This window comes from Peromyscus maniculatus, chromosome 10 (genome assembly GCF_049852395.1).
Source record: "Peromyscus maniculatus bairdii isolate BWxNUB_F1_BW_parent chromosome 10, HU_Pman_BW_mat_3.1, whole genome shotgun sequence".
Classification (NCBI taxonomy): Eukaryota; Metazoa; Chordata; class Mammalia; order Rodentia; family Cricetidae; genus Peromyscus; species Peromyscus maniculatus.
Window position 1 is genome coordinate 49,761,567 of NC_134861.1, and position 22,717 is coordinate 49,784,283.

At 46.3% G+C, this 22,717-nt stretch overlaps 1 protein-coding gene across 1 annotated transcript in view; it reads left to right on the forward strand.

Moving 5' to 3' along the window:
• The window catches only part of Rbpj (recombination signal binding protein for immunoglobulin kappa J region), a 207,163-nt gene that overhangs the window by 4,521 nt on the left and 179,925 nt on the right, over window positions 1-22,717 (forward strand). The window lies entirely within an intron of this gene.

A 22,717-nucleotide genomic window follows, 5' to 3' on the forward strand; every position in this document is an offset into this window, starting at 1 on the left:
TGTGACTAATGCTAGGATCTTCACTGACTTCTAAGTCAGTGCCCTTATCTGTTATCATGTCAAGGAGAATACAATCCTCACTGTGCTCCTAGAAGGAGTTCGTGTGGGAGAAGTCCATCACTTGGCGGTGCCATGGGGGAAACCCTCCATCCAGGTTCAAACTACTGCCACCTGGACAGTCAGCTGGGACGCCCTGGTCTCAGGGAACTCCAGGCAGCAGGGGTGTGCTCTAACTGGCAGTTCTCAAGGACATACAGATGAGCTTTTCACAGTTGAGTCACACAAATGCATTGTATTATGTCTTCCTCTATAAGGAAGGAGGCATCAAATGCTAGGTTTCAAAACCACTGTTGCTAAAACGAGTGAGAAGCTTCAGAGAATGAACTCAGAGAAAACTCCTCAGTACACACTAGCCCATTGGGTATGGGGAAGACATGACAGAGACCAGAAAGTTCAGCAAGCCAGGCTTTCTTCTGACATTTTCTTGGTGTAATGAAATTCAAAGTTTTCATCTCCAAGAAGTAAAGACGCCATCTCCTAAGGCCCAAAGTAGAAGAAAAACTCATCTGAGTCCCAGGGAACAATGCCTTCTACAGACCCATGTTTTCTTGGCCCCAATTTCAATCCTGGTGGAAAAAATTCCCTGAGGCCGACGACAGCTGAGCTCCTTGCCTGGAATTCACAAGTGGAGAAGGGGAAAATGATACCCCGAGGCTTGGAGGGCGCCTGCCCAGGCAGCCTTCATTCACACAAAGGCTGGTTAGTGGGCCTGCCACCTGTCCGTCTCCAGCCCACGACCGAGCCAGGAAGCTTACGTGAGGGGATGTGAGTTCAGGGAGACTTCAGGAGACACTGAAAGGAGCCTTCACACAGAAAAGACCAGAAAGAGGGCTCTGCATCACCTCCCACCCCTGCTCCTGTTCCCTTCTGGGTGACATTTACCCCCACCCCCACCCACATCTCTTTCTTTCTTTTTTTTTTTTCCTCTCGAAAATAACCTTCAGGAAAGTCCCCATGTCTAATAAAACTGTTGACCTTTGGGGCTGGTCAAATAGTCAGTCATGCCTTGAAGGAGGTTTCCTGGGGTCAGCGTTCCCATCTGGGTTCCTTTAGCCTACCTCACCTCCAATGACAGGCGTACATAGAGTAAACCCAGGACATTAAACGCACCACCAGACACCGCTTGTTAAGGTCTTCAAGGATGCCGGTTAAGCGAAGGTTTAGCTGCGAGTCCCATGGGAGTGCTCCACCCCCAACAGAGCATCCTTACAGTCCCTGCACCCTGTGACTCCCTCTGCTTCGGAAGGGGAAAGGGTCAATCACTTGCCAGCCTCCCTTTCAGAGCCAGGGGTGCAGAAACTACGGCAGGGTGTCACCACCATCTGGCCTCTTCCACTTCAGCTTCCAGAGTAAGTTTGTCTGATCACAGGCAGGCTCCCAGTTAAGCAGGAATGCCACCGAGACAACTGCTCTAATAACCTACATAGTGCCTGGGGTAGACTGACATGTAGTATAACCATACCTTAAGTACTACATGGAATATGGTATTTTAAAAAGTCATTTCTAGGGCATTCCAGTTTCACTGGGCATGTCTGTTTTATATTTCCAGAAACCATACTTAAGAATAATCCCACAACACCGGCTTTCTGAACCCTGATTTAAGGTAAAGAGAAGGAATGTGGGGAGACTTTAGGTGTGCCTGGAGCCACTGTGATTTTGGGTGGCAAGTAAGAAATGAGACTTTCCCTGAGAAGCGCTAATTTCAAGACCCGTGGTAGTTGGACAAAAACCATAGGAGAGCCCCAGCCTGAAGCTGCAGGGCTGGATCAAATGCTTGTGGAAGACACCAAGGCATCCTCTAAGGCAGTGGTTCTCAGCCTTTCTAATGCTTTGATCCCTTAACACAGTTCCTCATGCTGCGGTGATCCCCAGCCATAAAATTATTTTCATTACTACTTCATAACTGTAATTTTGCTATTCTTATGAATTGTAATGTAAATATCTGTGTTTCCCAATCTTAGGTGACCTTAGGTCTTAGGCGACCCCTTTGAAAGGGTCATTCAACTCCCAAAGGGGTTACGACCCACAGGCTGAGAACCACTGCTCCAAGGAGTCTAGGGAGTTCTTGTACTCCATGTTGGTGTTGAAATAACGTTGATACCAAATGAATGATTGAGCTCTCACCATGCTTGGCAGCTGACAAGCTCCTCCCCCAAAAGGCTCTCGGAGTAAGACTCAAGCACCTTCCACACCACACTGTGGCACACAGAGAGAGAGAGCGCTTCACCCAGGCGGAAGGGCCGTGGCCGATGAGGTCATGGCACACAGCGCCTTGGGGTAGCTTCGAATCCTGTTACATTCATCTAATGCCTGAAGGAGACAAACCCACAAGGACTGAGGAGGTTGGCTGGCTGGAGACAGCGGCCAGGCCTCTCTTGGCTGGCTAGCCGGCCACGCTCAGCCTGTGCAGTGGCCCTGTCGCCTCACTTGAACCAGGCTGGCTTGCCAGACCATAGAGATTGCGTTCTAGTCTCCCCTCAGTGCCATTTCAGGGAAGCAGAGACCTTGGGAAGAGAGGAGGGAAAGGGTGTCCTGTGAGAACACTCTCGGGGGACATGGATGACGCCCCAGAGGCAAAGCATCTGTTATTTTGCTTTCCTTCTCAGCCCGGGGAAGAATCTGAGTTTGCACACGGGAGGCTGGCTAGACGGAGTGCAGAGGAATCACCAATGTCCGGGGGACTCCAGGCCCTGGGGGGAAATTGCCATAGCTCTGGGCATCAGGGAACATCTTATTCTGCCTCCCTACCCAAACCTGAGCTGCAGCCTTTCCCTCCAGCTCCTCAGACAGAGCCAGGGGAGGGCAGAGAGTGGTGAGCAAGATGATTTCTAAAAAACATGTCAACACAGAAAGTCAGCTGCCTTGTAATTATCCTTTTTTCTGACTGAGTGATAAATGCTCATTGTAGAAAGGTTTGAGGATCCTGAAAAATCTAAAGTGGTGAAAACTACCCATAATCACACACACACACACACACAGAGAGAGAGAGAGAGAGAGAGAGAGAGAGAGAGAGAGAGAGAGAGAGAGAGAGAGAGAGAGAGAGAGATCCTCTCCTAAGATTGTGGTGTATTTCCTAAGAATATATGTTGAACATAATTACTCCAATGCCCATGTGTGGCTTTGCACTCTGCTTTTCCAAACCTAATGAATCATAACACTTCCCTCACATTGGGAAAGACACATCGAAGACCCCATCAGGCTTTGATGACTCTTCAGGGAGACGCACTGGAAACGACTATCATTTATTAAGCTATTCTCTTACTTGAACATTGACATTGTACCCTGTGTTTTCTCTGCTAGAAATAACGGTTGGCAGGGACTCCATCCATGTCTCCATCAGACTCATTGGCACCTGCTCCTTCCTGTCTAGAAGCTAACCTAAAATGGTGTCTGTTCTGACCCAAAAGTACATGTCTTCTCATGTGTTTAGTCTGGGCTTGCTCTGTAAAAAGCTCCATGTTTTCCAGAAGTTTCTGCAAGTGGCATTGCTGTTTTCCGTCGGCACAGAGGCTGCACTTCAATCTGCTGCTCTTTTAGCCAGCAAATGCGGCTCCACAGTTACTACTGGCCTGCTTCTCTGGCAGCGGCCGGCCACTCAGGCCTCGGCCCGTCAGGAATTCTGTTCCCACAGCCACCGGCTATGTTGCTGCTGCCAAATACAGCTTTTAATTAAATCACTATCATTCTGTTTATCAACAAGACTCAGGAGTCAAAGGCTGGGGTGAAAACCTGCTAGCTCAGAGAGGTTCGTTCAGTAGCAGCTAGCCGACTTTCTCTGTTTGCCGGAGTCTCCAAAAGAGAGTGCCCTTCTGCTTAGCCAAAACAAAAAAAACCCACACTACACTGTCCCTCCCTACTACCTCCTGTGTGTCTCTCTATCATCTTACAGACACCCTATGACTCTCTATGATGACTTTCTGTCAACTAGTTGCTAACTTGGCCTCCTGACCCAAGGTTGGTTTTATTTAATTAATGCAAATGCAGATTCAGGGTTCACAGTGTGGTTGAATATCCCACAACAGTGTGCATAGGTAAAAAGCCTCTGCAGATGCTTCTGGAACAAATTCCCTTCTCTACTACACCCCCCAGTCAAACAGAGATGCTGCTGTTGCATAGCAATCTCAAGGCTGACAGGCCCAGGCTGGCGGCCTCGGGCTCCTGTTCAAGAGACAAAGGAGAAATCCAGGGACCAATTTCAGGCATCATAATATTCACTGCACCAGGGATGGGATGATACAAGTCTTTAAGATGCTGCTACTTGGAGTTTTAACAGGACCACCGCTTGCTGATTTAGTTAATGACAATGTTGGGCTCCAAATTCCCTCTAAAAGGCAGTCTTAAGTGTTCTCAACTTGGACAGGGCTGGCCTTAAAAATAAACAAATAAGTTACATAAGCCCAAATTTTGGAGGCTCCAGCTCTAGAAGCCAAGGTTGGGGCCAAGATGAAAGACTCACTAGCCATCTTGTGGTCGGGCCTCACGTGCTATGTGCAGGGTGGAGCAGCAGGGAGATTTGGCTTCTAATGTGAATGCCAGCACCCACGGGGTGGGGGGGGGGAAGCAAGCGAAAATGCTGGCCATGACGCTGATCTTTCTCCTCTTTCGCTCCTTTCCAGTGTTGGAGGTTCTGTGGTTATTTGAGAATATCATCTTTTGCTTCAGTGCTGGCTGCATTTGTGGGAAGTGAGGTGATTGTAGTGGATTACTTTTTGGAAGCTTTTAAGGCTTCTCTGGGAAGGCAGATGTCAAATTCCTCACAGTCACTGGTGTAAATGGAGCCCACCTGTGCCCAGTGCTCTGGGAGGGTACAGAGGCTCCCCTAACATCCAGCGTAACATGGACACTGAAATATCCCATGAGTCCACTCATGCAAGTATTTATGCAACGTGAATCTGAAGGTCTCAGGAAAGGGAAAGTGCTAAGGGCCTGTCATAAACCATGTAGGCAATGAAGGTTGGGGTTTGAGCATAAAGAGTTCCCACTTGGTTACGAGCACAATTGGGGGGTGGGCCTAGCAGACCCCTGAAATCATACCCTCGAGAGATGAATGGGGATCCCTGCCCCTTTCCCTCTTTGCTTCCTGGCTGTCATTAAGTGAGCAGCTTTGTGGTGCTCACCATGGTGCACAGCCTTGCCACAGACCCAAAGCAGTAAGGCTGACTGACCAGGAGCTTACATCTCCGAAGCCATGAGGCAAATAACCCTTCCCTCTGCTTTAGTTGACTGTTGTAGGTATTCTGTCTGTCACAGCAACAGAAAGCTGGTTAGCACTTAGAACAATTAAGACCACGAGACAAGCAGTGCTGCACACCTGTAATCCCAGCACTTGGGAGGCAGAGGCAGGTGGATCTCTGAGTTCAAGGCCAGCCTGGTCTACAGAGCAAGTTCCAGGACAGCCAAGGCTACAAAGAGAAACCCTGTCTCAAGAAACCAAACAAGAAAAAAAAAAAAAGGAGCAAACAAACCAATAGCCATAATAAGCAGAAAATGCTACGTGTCCATCCCGGAGTATGGGAGAGCAAGCATGCCCTTATGTCATGAAGTAGACCCCAAGTCAGTATTCGGCAGCTTCCTGGAACACAGGACAATTATGGCCATGGAATCAGAAGAATTTTCCAAAGTAGAAGAGTGTGATTTTTAAAATAGTGTCTGGATTTGTTTAAAACCACGGGCTAGATCAGAGCAAGCCCCTACTGCTGACCTCTTATGGGGACAAGTTATGTCAGTTTGTACAGATAGCTTCTCCCATGGAAAGTACTACACACCAGTGGTGATGTTTAATATAACTTGTGCTTCAAAATCATGTGTGTTTATACGTATTTTAAAAATGGGGAAAAGTGCACACATGTTAACTGTGACTATCCCAGCCAGCAGGATTATAAGTCATATTTCCCCTTTGCTTTATTCTGTTTGTATGAAAATTTACAATGAGTATACATCACTTTAATAATCAGAAAATGTTTAAGTTTTTATATTAAAAAGCACCCCAGTGTTATTAGATTGGTACAGATAAAATATTGTGTGAAGCCTTTTTAAAAAGTGAACTAGGAGCTGGCTGTCGTGGCTCATGTCTGTGATACCAGCATTGGGAGAAGCGGAGTCAAGAGTAATGTCATGAATTCAAGACCATCCTTGAAGGACTACACAGTGAAGTCCTGTCACTACCCTAACCCCTGACACACACACACACACACACACACACACACACACACACACACACACACACACACAAACTGCATGGAAACAATAATTGAAAAATTTTTTTAAAAAGAATGAGATTAAAATAGCAAGAAAATAGTGTTCACTGGCCACGTGCAGTACCGGCAGAGGACACTCACTGTGGCTTGTAGGCATTCCTCATGTCAGTGTAATGAGACTATTATTACTCCAGAGCATCAGGGACAAAAGAGGGTCACAGAGGTTAAGTGACTTGTCCAGGGTCACACATCTCACAAGGAGAAGAACCAGGATTAGAAACCAGGACATCTGTCTTCCGAGGTCATGGGCAACTCAGTTCAAGAGGCAAAGTGATTAGGTGTCAGCACAATGATGGTGCCTGGATTGGACCTCAAAGACCCAGTAATTCAATGAAAGACCCTGGAGACAGGAAGGAAATACAGCCAAGAAAGGCAATAACAGCCACTACAGTCCTGTCCAGCTGAGTGGCAGTGCTAGACACACAGTCCCAAGGACGTGGGTTACATCCCTTATTCAAAAAACAAAGGATTGGAATGAATGGGTACACAGCTCAGTTGATAGAATGCTTGCCTGGCAGGCACAAAGCCCTGGGTTCAATCCTCAGCACCACATAAACCAGGCATGGTGGTGCCTGTAGCCCAGCCTTCCCTACGTAACTAGTTCAAGACCAGCCTGAACTGCATGAAGCTCTGTCTCATATGCTACCCGAAGCTGTGATTAGATGTCATATCTTAACCCTATTGAGCATTTTGTTCCTTTAAAAACAACAACCACATCATCCTTTTCTCTCCTCAAGGAGAAAGCACACCTTGGCTCAGCGGCAGCTCAAATGAAGGAATGCACGGGGAGGTACTGTGCAGTCTGCAGGGGCCTTTGCCAGCAATCAGAGAGACAGTAGCCCTTGCCAACTAGGCTACACTGCTCTGCATGGAGCCAGGCCTCAGATACATGCTAAATGGATAAATGAGCTTTACAGAAACAACATTCAAGGCTGGTACGGAAAGAGGCAGGGAGAGCTCTGTGCCATTGGGACCCAGAATCATTTCAAACATGTTTAAGCTAAGTTTTTAATGTGAATAAGCTTTGAACTAACTGAAATGCAGGCTCAGAATAATCCATGTGTCTGTAAATGAGAACACTCACTTTAAAACGTTGTGGAATTCTTACACTACAACAACCACCAAAAATATGTGCCTACTCATACTTCCTCATAAACAAGCACTGAGTGTCTATAATGTGGATATAATGCTTTGGGATAGGAATGGATGAGTTTCCCGGAGCTGATTTGTGGAAACCAGTGTGGTGTGGAAACACAGCATTATTGAGTCAATGTTACTGTTAGCACAGGCCAAGGTGGGGTTTTTTGCAGGTACCCTGAGATGATACAACCTCTCCCCCCCTTTCTTCAGTTCCTCAACAGCCTACCACAGCCAGCAAGCATCTCTGTCCCCAAATTCTAAAACATTATCTGATGAATGAAAAATGTGTTTTCAGTGGTAGCAAAGATTTGCCTGTCCATTTCCAGAAACTCTGTATCACCAAGGTTCTTTGAGGCTGGCCTGGCGTCTGCATAATTTCATACCCCAAAACGCAGGAAAAACAAAATAAAAAATTGTAATTGCAATTTCTGATTTATAACTTGAAGTTTGGGTTTGTTTGTTTGTTTGTTTGATTTTGTACTGGGGGTTTAACTTGGGGCCTTGTGCATGCTGGGAAAGAGTTTTCCCACTGAGCTACATCCACAGCCCATCTGATTCATGTCTTGTAAAACAAATTAAAGAGGACCTCAACTGATAACCCTCGTGAATTCTGCCGCATTCTCAAGACTGCTGCTTCTATCTTTAGCTCATAATGAACATCTTCCCCCACCCCCCTAAGGATGACATCCCTCAACATCCCAACATTTTAGTTTAGTTACTTTGTACAGGCCCGGGACGAGGGAAGAGGGAGCCCCCAGGTTCTTGGGGCAGCCGTCCACATTCCACGCAGACGTGACCCACGGCTGGACCTGACCTAACTCTTTAAAACCGAAGTTTTGCTCTCCACTTCTGTCTTGTTTGATTTGCTTTGCGGTCCTGGGGTTGGACCCCTGGGCCTGCTGTCACATGCTAGGCAAGTGCTCTCAGCACTGAGCTGTACCCCAGTTCTGTCTTTGATCACCCCAACAAATGAGACAGCTAGATGGTAACAACTGGATCTTTGTGGGGGAAAAACAAAGTTTGGAGAAGCTTTGTATTAGCGTATCTTGAATATACATAATAATGGGCTTTTTGATATTTTCATACACACACACACAAATATATATACACATATATTTCATCATATTCAGCCCTGTTATCTTGTCCTATTCCTCTCTCAGTAAGATTCTTCCTCTTCGGCCGGGCAGTGGTGGCGCACGCCTTAAATCCCAGCACTCGGGAGACAGAGCCAGGCGGATCTCTGTGAGTTTGAGGCCAGCCTGGGCTACCAAGTGAGTTCCAGGAAAGGCGCAAAGCTACACAGAGAAACCCTGTCTCGAAAAAAAAAAAAAAAATTCTTCCTCTTCCTTTCAGTCCATCTACTTTTGTTTGTTTGTTTCTTTGTTTGTTTGTTTTTTGATAACCTACCAGGTTTCATTAGGGTTGCTCACAGAGTCCCGGGTTAGTGGTTATTACAGGATTATGAACTCCCGACCAGTCACTTAGCTACACAACTAAAGAAAACGTCTTTCCCTCCCCTAACACCCACTAACTAGTTACTAATACTCAGGTGTAGAGCCCATGAGACCCTGCCTGGGGAGACTTTAAAATGACTTTAAGTCTGCTCCATGGTGGAATAGCATCTGGCCACCTCCTGTGTCCTCCCACCAAGACTCACAGCCCATGGAGATTTATCCAAACACTTCCGGAGGACGCGGCAGACGTTGCTTAAGAGGAGGCAAGGCTTTAGGACTGGAGACCCCTGCACTGGGTCTGAAAACAGGAGCAAGAGATTGAACGTGACTCTAGCCATAGCGAAGTAGAGATTTACAACCAAACGGAGTGGGGTCAATGGGACGGGAGGGATGGAGAGTGGCGGGCAGAGCTGGGGTTCAGAAAGGGAACATCAAGGAATGTATCTCTGTTGACCAGATTAATGGGACTGCAGTTGCAAGTGAGTTGAGTTGGAGAAATCATCTGTGAGGGTGGTCAGACTCCAGGGGCCGGGAGTTTCGATAAACTGATCTAGCAGGATTCTACACAGAGGGTGAGGAAGGGCCAAGGTCATCGCTCAGCAAGCAGAGGACCAAAAAGAGGCAGAGAGAGGCTTTGGTCAAATGAGAGCATCTTTACCAGTCTAGTAGGAGGCTGGCGCGCAGAGCCAGGGCCAGGCTGTAGGGGCTGCTGCCTCTCTGAAGCACCCTCCACAATAGTGAATATGTTGGACACCTGAGTCACCCTTAGGTGGTGACAGCTTGCCAAGAGGAAAGTTAATGGATTGCAAGCTGTAAAGGCGGAGCTTGCTTCCGTTGTTCTGGGGGTGGGGTGGGGGCGTGAGTCTTTTAAAAAGGGGGTACATCTTGCAAGTGGTTTCCTTCTGGAAAGCAGCAGGATGCTGGGGGTACTTTTCACCCTCAACACTCTTGCTGCCTCCATGGCCTCCATGCACAGCCTCTGCCTGTGTCAGAGTCTTCAGTGAAGTCGTTTGGGAGACGGCAGCAGGCGATGGCCGGGGAACAGCTCCTGTCTTCCCCTCTGTTTTCCTTGTTGCTGTAAAGCAAATTGCAAGGGCATTTTTGCCCAGGCCAAACATCTGAAATTAGAATTATGAGGTCTGATGCAGGAGGCCAGGAAAAATCATTTCTTGGGATAGTTCAATGCTTTCTGGTTTACAGCTTTTTACCAGCGACCTGCAATAGCAATTACCCGGCCCTCCGCAGATCCTCCATCTCGCCCTCTGAATAAGCCGTTATACAATGACTCAGAGGCCAGAGTAGCCTGTGTCAAGCGGGTCACTGATTTCAATTCCCTCTCCATCTCAGTCCTGGGTTCTTAGCATCCCCACAAGTAAATGCCATCTGCTTCTGGGCTGGACAAGGGCTGGGGGTAGAAACAGAAGCGTGAGTTCCGAGGGCATGTTGGGACAGCGGAAATCTGATGAGCCTCCGCAGAGTGAGGAGAATAGAGCCATTTCAACCCACTTCCCTGTTAAAAACAGATCACTACAAAAGGAGGCCCAGTTCTAGTGTGCATTAACTGTGTGATTCTGGAAGTCACTCAGGCTTTCTGTGCCTTGGTTCCTCGTCTGCTTAATGGGGATACATCAGCACACATCTCATCGTTTATGTGGCTTGTTCAGTAATTATAGTATGGATGCTATATGTGTATGTGATAAATACACTTGAGGAAAAGAATCGTGTTTAAGAAAATCAAGCAAAGTTATCTAAAGGTCGGTGTTGGCTGGCATGCCCACGATGTGACCACTCTCTTTCTTGCAGAGGGAATCAAACTGAGGTGCTTTGAGGCCAGGTGCCAGGGTCAAAGCCATTTGCTCTCACAGACCTGCTGACATACTTTCCTGGAAACAAAATAAGTAAAATATGAAAAATTTTGGCATTAATACTTACTTTAAAAAGAGGTACAAAGCAGGACAGTGGTGGTACACGCCTTTAATCCCAGCACTCAGGAGGCAGAGGCAGGCAGATCTTGGTAAGTTTGAGGCCAGTCTGGTCTACAGAGTGAGTGAGTTTCAGGGTAGCCAGAGCTGTTACACAGAGAAACCCCATCTCAAAAAAAAAAAAAAAACACAAGAAAGAGATGTCCGAAAACTGTACCTTTTGTATGTTCTTAGTTTCCTTGGACTTGACTTTATCTTTTCTGTTTCAAATTAAATAAATGGCTCCCAAGATTTGAAATATGTTAGACCTTTTGATACTGGGAAGGAAAGTGGGCACATGGGTGTTTTAGGTGAAGCTGGCAGACTTACTAGCCAGGAAACACCCTAGGAATTCAGTGCCTACCATGAACCACCTAGAAAAAAACAAAACCCAAAACCCACCACACATGAGCTTTGCTTGGAAGTCAGAATGTCTGCTCTTGAATCTTTTCATCCATACTTTTGTTTGTTTTCATTCTCCCTCAACATCTTATCCCCACATCTGGGATGTTTGTGTTAGTGTAGTTTGCTAACTAATCACACTCTCTCACTCTGAGATACATCTATGAGTCTCTGGTCTTCTAATTGTTCATAGTAAGCATGTATGGGGCAGCAAGATGGCTCATAAGGAAAAGGCCAAGAGTGATGACCTGAGTTTGATCCTTGGTGCCCATGTGGCTCTGTGTTTCTTCTTTAATAAGACCGTTACATCTACAGTGCCCATGTGGTAGAAGGAGAAAGCCAGCTCCCACAAGTTGTCCTCTGACCTACACATGTATGCCATGACAGGAGCATGCCTATATGTGTATGCATGTGCATAAACACACACACATACACACACACACACACACACACACACACACACACACACACACTGGAGAGTGAGGGAATGAACAGAAAAAGTTTTAAAAATATTTTTTGGAAGTTTAAGCATTGCAAAATTTTTGGTTGTACACAATTGACAAAACCCAGCATAACTATATTTTAAGTTTTGAAACACAGCCAGCCATGCATTCTTCGATGATGAGATACATTTTGAGAAATACATTGTTAAGCCATGCTGACATGAACACATCAGAGTATCCTCACACAAATATACACAGTCTAGCCCGCCATACACTTCGGCTACATACCCTCACCTCTTGTTCCTAGGATGCGAACTCTATGGTGTGTTACCATCTGCATGCTGTGGCACATAGTAAGTGCTTGTACATCTCTAGGTCTCTAAGAAGGGGCCAGGCACAGGAAGAACACTGAGTGGAGGGGACTTTTCAGATCTATTAGTAAGCTGAAGAGACCGCTGTGGCATCTGAAGTCCATGGCCGTTAACCAAAGTGTCAGTGAGTGATACATGACTTGAAATTATACTAAAAGTAATTATCAATGCACCTCAAACACAGATGAAGAGGCATCCTTGAGCTGGCTCACATGTCCACAAATGTCTGCTGCTGCCAGGAAGAGCAGCAAACTCCTGTTTCCCGTGAGGGGATGGCAGAGAACTGTCAGTCACAGAGGAGGTTGGTGAGACGGGAATAGGTCTTCTGGAATTCCTTCTGCACTATGTACCCCAAACACAAACAGTTCTTAAGGGTTAGTCAGTTTGATTAGGTCAGTCTCCAATCTTGCTTAAAGTAAACGTTGGAAGTGTCCAATAATTTGTTGCTTAGTCGTCTCTCCGAGATGCCTATGAAAAGGCCACTGGGCATGGTGGCACACGCCTTTAATCCCAGCACTGGGAGGCAGAGGCAGGTGGATCTCTGTGAGTTCGAGGCCAGGCTGGTCTATGGAGTGAGTTCCAGGAAAGGTTCCAAAACCACACAGAGAAACCCTGTCTTTAAAAAAAACCAAAAAAAAAAAAGTATAACTTCATTTCTCAGTTTGTTTTAATATTCATTTTGAAAAGTAGTATAGAAGTCACTGAGGAAGGAGTTTCAACATGCATCGTAATAAATGAGCATCAAGTTCACACTGATGGAGGGCTGGTGGAATTGAGTCTGTAAATACAAAACCAGACTGAAGCATTGCTTCCTGTTATTTAATTTGCAAAAATCATGTTACTTAGAAGCCAGCAATGTGGTAGAAGGCAGAATATTCTGTCCTCAAGCTGTGAGTGTCCATATAACTCTGATGTGTAACTTTGGGCTTAAGTAGGGGGTTGTGTTCAAAAGTCAAAAATACTTTCAATTGCCCCAATCCTCAATTTTTTTTTTACTTAATGAAGTTATTTAATAGAAAAACAAAGCACATATGCACCATGCTGAGACAAATTGGGGTAGCATGTATCAACACTTAAGAAGTACATAATATATGATATCATAGAATCCGTCTTAACCAATAGCACACACTGTGGAAGATAACAAAATTTGTCTGTGTGCCAGTCATGGGCGGGAGGCTGGGATATGGCTCAGTGATGAACGAGACTCTGCAGAAGCTCACAAGCCAGGTCGCCTGGTGCGTGCAGCCCAGGGCGAGGGACTCTGTATGGAATGAGGTGGAAGGTAAGGCTGACATTGGAGGCTCTCCTCTGACCTCCACACAAGCTCCGTGTTATGCTCACACCTGCTCTCACACACGTGCATACAGATCGCGAAAGACTTTAAAACTCTTTCCATTCGTGGGTTTTGTCCAGTGCATCCTGGGCATCTTGGTGGACCTAGGAAGTAGATTATGTTATGTTTAGCAAGACTCAGCTCCATTCACTGTTGTCAGGACGTCGCAACAAAAGACAAGCCTGCTGATAGGAAGTAGATTTTTCTTAAGCACACAAATTTCTTAAGTACACATCACACCACACACACACACACACACACACACACACACACACACACACACACACAGGTGTGAGGGTGCCATTACTAATCAGACTCATCCTCAGGGGGAAAGTTAGTTATATGATACCTGTCCATTAAATGTCACAGCCTGTAAGTAGTGAGCACCATGTCCTAGCTCTTTTTGTGGTACAACAGACTGCTCTAGTTAACTGCCACAGGGGGAAAAATGTGTTGGAGGGTCTTCCAGCTCCATCATCCAAGCAGAAGAGTCAGGTGCGCAGAGGAGCACATGTGAGCAGGGTGGCCAGGGCAGGAGCCTACACTGTAGTCAAGAGCTCTTCTATAATTCATACAAATCCGTTCATGAGAACAGAGCCCCAAGCACCGCCCCCTTAGCTCCATCCGAACACTGCTGCAATGGGAATTAAGCTTCCGATACATCAAGAGACGGGGACACATTCACACCGCACTGCTGGGTACCAGTTGTCCTGCCCCCCTCCCCTAAAAAAAGGTGAGTAGTTCGCCTTGCCATGCCTAGAAATAGCGGCTTCTAGCCATCAGTGCTGGCTAGGCTTGGCTTCGCTATCTCACAAATCTCCCTCGAGAACAGCAAACCCTTGGCAGTCATACAAGTTTCAAATCTATGGCAGCACCCGGCACCTCCGCTCTACAATTTGTATTCGTATGGAATATTGCCTTCTGTGTGAAACAGACCAAAATACCCGGCTAAAGCTAACCCCTAGGGAAACTCAAAAACGGAAAACCCAAGTCCGAGACCTGTTTATGGGACTTTATTACTTGCATGAGGATTCTCTGCATGGGTAATTCAAAGGGCACCCAAGTTGGGTGGCCAGGAGACTGTCACACTCTGGAGCATCGCACCATGATGAACTGGGGAGTGGGTTGAGGCACCTGCCTCCTCCTTACAAGGAAGAAAAGAAGAGGGAAACTTGGCAACCTGCACGAGCAGACAGGCCTCTCCTTTGGGTCTAGAATCAACCTCCAAAAACTGTCTTTACCACTTCAGGGTCAGTTTTCAGCAGGGGAAAACCATTGACCGGTTCATGTGTGATTCTCTTAGATAGAGGAACCTTTTTTTTCCCCCTTTGAGTTCTTTCTTTAACAGAAAAATACTCACAAGCTACATCTAAGACAGGACACCAAACGATGCCTGTAGCGATGAGCAAGAGCTGAGGGTGTTTGAGGTTTTGCACATCAGTCTTTTGAGGTCACAACCAACCAGGAAATGATGAGATGGCTCATGTCAGGTCCACTACTTGGTGATTCTGTTGCTATATGGCCATACTTGGCTGGAGAACAGCCCCAGCGCCACGAAGGATGTCCTCATGTTCCCTTTCAACCCATTATCCACCCCCAATCCCAGGTGACTGTCCATATTGGTGGGATCCCCAGATCATGCCTGGTTTGCTGATGCACTAGAAGAGGTCATGGGATCCAGCACAGACTTCAGCCGATGACTGTCATTTGTTATGGTGGAAGACTGTAAAACATCAACAAGGGAAATGTTGCTGGGAGAAATTCTCATAAAACCTGAATCTACAACCTGAGGCCCCTTTCCCAATGGAACCCAGCAGGACTCACAAAAGTCTTCTCTTTTGTGAGTGTTGTCTCCTGGGAAAACTCATGACAGACAGAGTTCAGGGGTTTAACTGGGTCTGGTCATCCAGGTACCCCCTCCTGCCACCTGCCCAAATCCAAAGCAAATACTCATCATAAATCGTGTTGTCTGTAGTCCACGAACCTCTCCTGCCAGCTAACTGTTCACTGGGAATATTCTGAGAGTCAGGTTCCCGGCTCTCACCTGCTGGAGTGAACTGTCAGGCTGGCACAAAGCCGACACTCACTTGTGAAGTTCGGCCTTGAGGTTCTTCAGTACATGATACACTGTCACTTAATTCGATGCCCACACAGATAGAAACCAACATTTATAGGAAGTCTCCAAGGCCCAGCCAATCGCCAGTAGCCAAGAGAACAGACCGTGTTCAAAGTCTCTGACTCTCACTCCATTTTCCATACATCACTTTTTTCCCTCTGGCTGTAAATAGAGATTTCCATGTGGTTGGACAGGTCATTCTAAGGTTTTGTTGTTGTTGTTGTTTTAATTTAAACTGGTACTTCATTCTAGAAACACAAAGTTAACTATTATCTGTTCTTTTAATGGCATCGGACCAACTTTGTGAGCCAATCTTTCTAAGGACACTATCTCTGACACCTGCTGTGTGAACTGTTTTCTCATACCACTATTCGCAGAATAGATGTTTACCCAGCTTTATAAACAGAACCATATAGTATGGGCTCATTTGAAATGACCTCCTTTCACTTAACATAGTGTTATATTTACCCTCGTATTTTTCTTAAACATATGAATTCCTTCAACACACTCCAGACATTGCCATTAATCATCAAATGCAACCATAAAAAATAAGGCTATATAAAATCCATCTATCAGATAATAATACAATATTTGATGAGCCCTAGCACTTGCTAGTTACTGTTCAAAGTTCTTGACATCACATAAATACAAGTATGTACTCATGTGTGTATGTACGTACATATTATATATGCAATTAATTGGTCCTCACCACAACTTTATGAGGTGAGTCTGATTACTGTCCCACTGCCAGATGAGGAAACAGACACTCGGGAGCCACAGGGTTGGCACTTGGGGGAGGCAGCCTGAAAATCCAATGTACTTGGCCACAAAGCTTGAGTTTAACCACCACACACATTGCCTCTCTGGCATCTATTCTGTAATATGCACAAGCACTGTGGTAGGCAGAATAAATGCCTCCCCCACTCAGATGCCCACATCCTAACCCCCAGGACCCGTAAACGTATGACAAAGGGAATGGGCAGTTGGGGATGTGGACCTTCAGGCAGGGACAATGGTCCTGATTACGCCTGTCAGCCCAGCAACTCACAACAGTCTTTACAAGTGACAAGGGGAGGCAGGAAAAGCAGAGACCCAGAATGTAATGACAGAAGCAGACCTCAGAGTGAGGCAGTCGCTGGCTTTGAAGATGGAGGCAGAGGCCAGGAGCCAAGGAATGCAGGCGACCACTGGAAATGGAAAAGGCTAAGCAACAGATTTTCCCCTAGAGCGTTCAGAAAGCAACAAAGCCCTCGGAGGCATGTTAATTTTAGTTCTATATGACCCAAGCTGGGGCTTCTAATCTCCCAAACTGGAAGATGGTTTGCTGCTATTGTTGACTTAAGCCACTCTGTTAATAGTAAATGACTGGAGTAGCAATAGGAAATGAATCCAAATAGCCAAGTTCTAATAAAAGGCGTTGATCAGAGAAAAGATGAGCCTTCCCATTTCATAGACGCCAACTGAAGCTGCCCACGCGGCCAGGAAACCCTCTGAGGGGTGGCAAAGCAGCAAGAGTTCTTGGTTCCGTATTCAGAATAGAGATGCCCTTCATCTGAGTTTTCAAATAAGTCAAAGTTATCCGTGGACGGCTCGGTTTCACTTTCGCAAAGTTGGCTTGGGTCGTTTGTTTTATGGAATTTCCCCCTGCTTTGTCTCAGTGTCAATACACTGTTTTTTTTAATACTCAAGAGTCTTCAAAACTTTCCCTCCTGAGTCGGTTCCACTGGAGCCCAGTTCTGCCGTGTAGTTCTCTGTACAACATTGGAATCTCTATCGCCGTTCGGCTATTAAAGCGCATCGCCATGCTCGTGCCCCCTGTGGGCTCCTTTTCCACCCTTACCTAATGACAATGGCTGCTGTTGCCTCTGCCTCACTGAAGTCAGAGGGAGGTTTGGAATTTAGAAAAACCTGACCATGTAGCACCTATCTTCACATTCCTTCCCTGACCCCCCCACCCCCCCCCCACCCCCCGTTGCTCTCAGATGGTAAACCTGACACACAGAGCCTCTCGGGATCAATGGCCCCTCGCTGCCGTCCTAGCCTTCCCTGTTTCTCCCCATTCTCTCCCATGCTCAGGTCCTATCTAGCTGCTCATTGCTCAGAAACGTGGCAGCTTCCCTCTGCCCCTGCATGGCTTGCTTCCTCTGCCAGGGGCATCAGCTGCTCCCTCTCCAATCACACTGATTCTGGCCACTCCTCCGGTTCACCGATACAGCTTGTTGAACTGGTAGACAGCCGAAGCACTGGGAAGACAGCAAATGCTTGCCTGGAGCATTCTCCCTGGCTTACTTTACAGCCTGCCTTCCTCTGTGATCTTTTTCTGACTTCTAGGACAGACATCGACCCATCAGATGTCTATCTCTTTGAGCATGTCCTTTCTGGCTGGACAATGTAGTCATGTCAATCCCATGAAGCTGGTACTGTTCAGTCTTGTGGCAGAGGCCTCTGAGGGTCCTTCCCACGGTCCCCAAAAGACTCCACTGACACACACAAGTTTAGATACATAAGAAAATACTGATGGACTCTGGTACAGTAACAGTACTGATGTCTGCTCAGTGCCTACAGTGTGGCAGCCTTTTCCCAGACACTTTGTTTCTTTAATTAAAAAAACTTTCCTATAAAGCAGGTACTGTTTTGTGTCCACTGATGGATGGGGAAACTAGATTATGAAGATGAGATTATATGCCTGACACTACCCAGCACATTAGTGACGGCATCACCAAATCATATAATATGGGAGAGCTGGGCAGAACCATTAAATTTCGTTACATTTCTCTGGTTTCACGTCTTTTGTTGGCACACTTTAAAGCATTTCTCTGAGCTTCCAGAGTGACCTTGGCATGGAGTATACTGGGTCCATGTGCCCACCTGGGCAGTCATTCCTCAGAAAAGGGAGCCTGTCCCTTGTCCCTAAGCTCAGAAAGAAGAACATTTCTTCCTGGGGCAGTAACTGCTATCAGTATTCTCAAGCCCTGGCTGCAAACACTGTCTGAACTACACTTGTGCCTGTGTGAACACCACCAGGAAACTAGGCACAGTGAGTTCCCAAGTGACCCTCTTGGCCCATGGTCCTGCTCCAGCTAGGAATTCTCTTTCTGAATTGATTCTAGCAGTTGTCTCAGGTATTTCTATCATCTCAAGAAGCTAGGGGTGTGGCTCAAGTGGAGAGGGCTTGCCAAGCAGCCACAGGATCTGGGTTCAATCCCCAGTGTCACAAACCAAGAACACAAAGATAAAAAGAAAGTTGGACCTAGGATAGAGCCAAACAGGACTGGCAAAAAAAATAAATAAATAAAATGAAAATAAAGTGGGATATGATGTTTATCTGTCTCACAAGATCTAACAAGCACAGACTTAAGATTAAGAAAGAAAGGAGAAGGAGGAAGAAAGGAAGGGAGCAAGGGAAGGAGGAAGGGAAGAGAGGGGATTAAATTATTTTAAAAATTGAATGCAGAAGTTTACTAAAATCCTGGAGAAAGTAGAAATCCAAAAGGATTCAGGCATGTCAGCTACAAAAAAAAAAATCCTATACCAAAGTTTGAAAGTTATTCTCTGAGTTGAGCACAGAAAGCTGAGCATTCAGGAGGCAGAGGCAGGTGGATCTCTGTGAGTTTTAGAAAAAGAGAAAGGAAGAAAGAAAGAAAGAAAGAAAGAAAGAAAGAAAGAAAGAAAGAAAGAAAGAAAGAAAGAAAGAAAGAAAGAAAGGAAGGAAGGAAGGAAGGAAGGAAGGAAGGAAGGAAGGAAGGAAGGAAGGAAGGAAAGAAGGAAGGAAGGGACAGAAAGAGAAGAGAAGGGAAGAGAAAGGGAAGGAAGGAAGGAAGAAAGGAGAGGAGGGGAGGGGAGGAGAGGAGAGGAGAAGAGAGGAGAGGAGAAGAGAAGAGAGGAGAGGAGAGAAAAAATTATTCTCTGATGCCTTGTGTTTGGTCCATATGTTTTTTTGGTTGGTTGGTTGGTTGGTTTGGTTTGTTTTTTATGTGTGAGAGAGGGAGAGATCTGTTGTGTGAAATATTGAGATACTTGTCATCCCCTAAATGTGTACCCAAAAGAAATGAGAATATCTGCACAAGAAGTTGTACACAAAGGGTCATAGCAGCATGATTCACAACTCCCCCAAAGTGGAAATAGCTAACCACTCATCAGCTGATGAGGGATGCATGAGTGGGATGTAACAATACAATGGAGTACTCCTCAGCAAGGAAGAGAGATGAAGCACTGATGTACGCTGCAGCATGATGGACCTGGGAAACAGGAGCCTAAGTGGAAGCAGCAGTTTGCCCAAGGCCCCATAGTGCATGATTTGTTCATGTCAAATTCCAGAAGAGGCAAATCCTTAGAGACAGAAAGCAAGTTAGTGTTTGCCTGAGATGGGGACAAAGAGGATGGATGTGAATGCAAATGGGTCTGGTGTGGTAGGAACATTCTTCATATATCTCTTGAATGCATCAAAAAATACACATCCAGCCGGGCAGTGGTGGTGCATGCCTTTAATCCCAGCACTTGGGAGGCAGAGCCAGGCAGATCCCTGTGAGTTCGAGGCCAGCCTGGTCTACAGAATGAGTTCCAGGAAAGGCGCAAAGCTACACAGAGAAACCCTGCCTTTAAAAACAAAACAAAACAAAAAAAAACACATCTATGTATATACATAGATGGACTATATATAATATACAATAGATGATAGACAATAGATAGATGTTTATAGATAAATAATTGATGAGTGATAGATATATGGAGGGATAGATAAGTAGGTAGATGGATGGGTGGATGGATGGATGGATGGATGGATGGATGGATGGATGGATGGATGGATGGGTGGGTGGATGGATGGATGGATGAATAGACTAATACAGCCATGTGTATATATCAGCTGGAAATTTTCAGTTATCTAGGGTTGAAGTTACATAACATCTCCCCCTTTTAGACAAGGCGTGCATTTAGTTTTTCACAGTCTCTTTCTCTCCCATACCCCAACTCACAAACTTCGTGCGCTCGCTCACAGAATCTCAAAGTTGGAAAAGATGTCAGTAGATTGCTGTCCCACCCACCCACCACCCATTCCACCTATAAAGGCTCCTCCCTGCTACCTGAGAGGTTCCACACACGAACTGTCTCACTCTTTATTATCATTGTTGGTATCATTATCACTATTGATAGCATTTGTATGGTGACTCCAACTTTATGAACTGTTTCCAATACTTTCTCTTGGGTGTTGTCTACCTAGGAATTATCTATCATTGTCCACATTTCCCAGATAATCATGTTCAGGCTTGCCCAAGGAGGTAGAATTCAACTCCCATGCTTTTTTGTAGGAAATACTTCAAGACCACATACAATGAAACCACAAAACAGACACCAGCATTGCAGTGCAGCTGGTGTGTGGCTGTTCGCTCAAGCATCCTTAACATCACAGCATCCTCACTTAGCCTGCACCAGGCTCTGCCATCCCGGATGAGTCACCACATTGGTATCTTTCTTGAGGAACCCTTCTTCCTTCACGATCAGTCCACGCACAGGAAGATCCCGTGGCACACAGGAACTATTTGGAGGGAATCATGGCCCAAAGGAAGGAATGATTTACACTTTGGTGTTGTTTACACCTGTACATATTCTGTGTCTCTGTCTCTCTCTGTCTCTCTCTGTCTCTTTCTCTGTCTCTCTCTTTCGTGTGTGTGTGTGTGTGTGTGTGTGTGTGTGTGTGTGTGTGTGTCTTTTCTAATAACTGGCTAACTGCTGTCTTTGCAAAAAAAAAAAAAAAACATAAGATTTCTTAATTGTTTCATTACACTGGCAGATAGAGAATCGCTATATAAATAGGTGAACTTTAACCTAATTGGCCATTGGCCAGGTGTGGTACATGGTTTGGTTGTCCCAAGACTGGTCACAGTGGGATTTCTGCTCAGTAGCTGGAGAGTGTGGCGTGGTCAGAGCAGGCCCCTGACTCCAGCATCCACTAGCTGCGGTGGTACCCATGAGGGGGAGCGTGCCTGGCCTCTGTACCAGTCTCTGTACCATGCAGGCTGGGCCCTCCACTCCTAGCCCAGCCTGCTCCAGATGTGCTCCCCCATCCAGCCCAGCTAAGGGAGAGTCACCCCAGGCCAGGAAATTCTACTCATTTCAGGAGATGCTTGTAATCAGGAGAAAGAGGGCTGAAGAGCCAGCTCAACGTGAGTCACTTGGCTTAAGAGAACATTGTCAGTGGTCCTAACAACACACTCCACTGCCAATAGCCATTTCATTTGATCTCTGAACTGATGCTCAAACCACAGATTTCCTGGGCCTGCGGCCTCCCAGGAAATGGAACCAAACAGCGGCTGATTCATGTTTCCTCTCAGGGCAACAGGAAAAGTACCTGCTACAGATGGCAGCCAGCCTTTGCAGGCCGGCCTGAGCTGTGGCTTCAGCTCCTCAGGCGGCAGGGGCCCCGTCAGCCATGATCTTCCACCGGATGGGGAGATGGAAAGGGCAGGTCAGGGACATCAGCATTCACCCAGTGCCTATGTAAGGCACCTTGACCGTACCAGGTGCTCTCTCTCCTCTGTCTCCTCTGTCTCTCTCTCCTCTCTGGCCCTCCTCTCTCTCCCTCTCTCTCTCTCTCTCTCTCTCTCTCTCTCTCTCTCTCTCTCTCTCTCTCTCTCTCTCTCTCTCTCGCCCCCCTCCCTCCATTCATCTATCCCCTCCCCCTCCTGTGGACAAGTCTGTACCGAGGCTCTAACTCCCGGTCTTAGACACAGCATCTGTGGACTTTAACTGCTGGCTACACTCACAACCCACAATTCTTCTTTGTTGTCTGCTCCAGGAGAGCAGGACAGATACTAAGTATAGGTGGCACTCCCACTGGAATCGTGATGCATTCACTCATTTATTTCTCACAGCCTCGTAATGGAGGAACAATAGTCTTCATTTTTCAGATGGCAAAACCCAGGCACAGAGAAAGACTCGACTTACCCATTTCCCAAAGCCCAGGGAGCCATACAGTCCCAGGCCACCCGCCTGAACTTCCAACCAGAGTGACTGCTCCATAGGTGTTTTTTAAATTAAATCAAAGGTTAGGCCCATTTCGCAGAAGAGGACACTCACATTCTTGCTAAGGAACCCCAACTGTAGGACCATCTAAAGTTCATGGAACTGTTTAACCATAAAACTAGCATAACCATAGCATTAGTTCTTAATGTGTCAAAGAAAA